We start from the raw sequence: 2,973 nt of genomic DNA on the forward strand, positions 1-2,973 counted from the left end.
AAAAAAAAAAAAAATAGAAATAATGGTTGCAAAAATATGGTAATTGAAATCCTGAGAGAGGATGAGCTTTAGTGTATGTTTAAACAAATCATAGAACCCCAGTAATTAAAATTAAACTATGAACAGATCCATTGATCAATGGAAGCACACACATTCAAATTTACTATCTGTTACACGTGGCATCGTGGACCTGCTCTGCCAGTTTCCCTACTGTACTCTACCATTGGTTCTTTGGCCATACAGCTCGATCATATGAAAGACTTCCCTGGGACTTTTTGTGGGCATACCATCTTGAGTTACACAGTGGCTGGACTCATTTATGTTCCTACCCATAACTGATCTCATGTCTCAGTTAATTTCAGCACTGGCTATTCATCACTGCTTAACTGTAATTAGCCATTCTGATAGATCTGTATGACGTCTTATTGTGGTTTGATTTGCAGCTCACTAGTGGCTAAAGATGCTGGAAATCTGTCATCTCTTAAGTGAAGTGTCTTCAGGATTTTTGAAGACTTTTACTTTTCGTTCTCCTTTTTTTTTCTTTTACTGTTTGAAGGGTATTTATACATTATAGACACCAGTGCTTTGACAGATACTTGATTTATAAACATTTTCTTCAGTTTCTACCTTGTCTTTTTATTCTTTTAAGAGAATTTTGGAAAGTAAAAGTTTGCACTTTTGTGTATCAGCTTCTTTTGTGGATATTACTTTTGATAGTAATTTTAATCTTACCATACAGAATGATACCTTTTTTTTTTTAAAAAAAAAAGTTTCTATTTTGCATTTCACATTTAAAGATGAGATTTCAAGAAAACTTTAAAATAAGGTGTGAGCCTCATATTTTTTCTCTGGCTTAACCTATGAATGTCCAGTTGTATTTGTACCATTATTGAGAAAGCAGCCCTTCCTCCATTGAATTATTCCTGTTCCTTTGTCATATGTAATTTGGGTGTATTTGTGTGGTTCTATTTCTGCATCCTCTGTCCTGTGTCATTGATCTTTGGTTCTGTTCATCTGTCAGTACCATGATATTTCAGTTATTGCAGCTCTCCAGTAAGCTGTGCCTCAGATGCAGTTATCCAGTAAGCTGTGCCTCAGATGCAGCTATCCAGTAAGCTGTGCCTTAGATGATGCAGCTCTCCAGTAAGCTGTGCCTTAGATGATGCAGCTATCCAGTAAGCTGTGCCTTAGATGATGCAGCTCTCCAGTAAGCTGTGCCTTAGATGCAGCTATCCAGTAAGCTGTGCCTTAGATGATGCAGCTATCCAGTAAGCTGTGCGTTAGATGCAGCTATCCAGTAAGCTGTGCCTTAGATGATGCAGCTATCCAGTAAGCTGTGCCTCAGAGTAAGGTGGTTCTCTCTACTTTAGTCTTTTCTTTGTCAAAATTGTTGAAACCAGTGTAGGACCTGGGAGCTTCTGTAATAAATTTTAGAGTAGGTTTAGCTATATCGGAACAAAACCTTTGCCAGGCAGTCTAACATTCACAATGTAATATGCTATTATCTTATTGTTAGTCCTATTTTATACTATTAGATAAAAGAATAAATAATTATTAATATTGCATATGATAAAGAAACAATCTAATGTAAGATAGAGTTGCAGGACAAGAGGATAAAATATTATAATTTTCAAATTGCATAGCAAATATGAAGACAAAGTTATACATTTTAAATATATAGAGCTGTACCCTGAAGTTACTTAGAAAAAAATTAACCCCATGATGATTGTCCATGGTGCCAGGGTTGTGTCTTCTAACACTTTTTCCTTCCTTGGAGAAATGGCTGACTTGAAATGTGGGTCAAGGAAAGTACAAGGTGGTAAAGAGATGTCTAATTATGCTTGAAATCAAGGAGGCTTCAAAGATTAATGGAGTCATGTTTTAAAAAAATATAAGCCCAGAGGAACCAGTTCAAAGAAGTTCCAAATGGTAAACTTTTGACAACATGGGTAAAAATAGTTATTATAATTGTTTGAATGCATTTATTCTGAAAAACCAGAGGATAGGGAGACAGAGAGACAGAGACACAGAGATAGAGACAGAGACTAACTTTTTCTTTTAAAAATAGAAATAAAAATAGAGAATCTAACGTTTTTATTATTGTGTAGAATTTCACTACATTAAAAATAATAGTTTTACCATATGTACAGGCAGGTTATCAATAGTGTTAAAACCATTATTTGAATGGTCGATGGGTGAATGAACATGGTGTTTGTGACAGGCAGAATAAGGTCTTAGAATAAGGTCTTCTCCCATCCTGGTTCTTAAAGCTTGTGAGCTGTTACCTTTCATGGTAATTAGACCTTTTCAGATATGCTTAAGTAAGGGACTTATAAGAAGGCTGTGGGTCATAGAGAGATCAATATCTTTGACAACAGAAAGCAAGGTCAGAGTCATGGAGATTCATGAGCCTAGGAAGTCTAGCTGCCTCTAGAAGCTGGGAAAAACAGGATGATTTTCTGGAGCCTTAGCTCTTCTGATCAGTTTTAGACTTCTGACACTTAGAGCTATAAGATAATAAATTTATGTGGTTATAAGTCACAAAATTTATGATATTTTGTTATGACCACCATAGAAAATTAATATACCTTTACAGTTATAGCAGTTAGCTCACTTTTTAAACATATTTTGATCTGTGGAGTCCTTGACTTCAGAGGTATCACCTGTTGATTTTCAAAGGGGTATTGGAAGCATGTGAGAGTTTGAGCTCCACTGATTTTGGCGCATCTTTAAATTATTTTATATATTAATATTTAATAGGACATACACAGCAGAATCCAATATATTAAAATAGTTTTAGTCTTTGAGGCTTTTACATATGTATTTAATATTTTCACATTTACCTAAACTCTTAATGTCCTTTTAAAAAAATTCATTGAGTCTAATTAGTGCTGTATAAATACATATGGGTGTGCAATATCCATTGTAGCATAGTGAATTTATGAGATCACATCCATACCTCCTAGCCAAAAA

Source organism: Mastomys coucha, unplaced genomic scaffold (assembly GCF_008632895.1).
Source record: "Mastomys coucha isolate ucsf_1 unplaced genomic scaffold, UCSF_Mcou_1 pScaffold15, whole genome shotgun sequence".
Taxonomy (NCBI): Eukaryota; Metazoa; Chordata; class Mammalia; order Rodentia; family Muridae; genus Mastomys; species Mastomys coucha.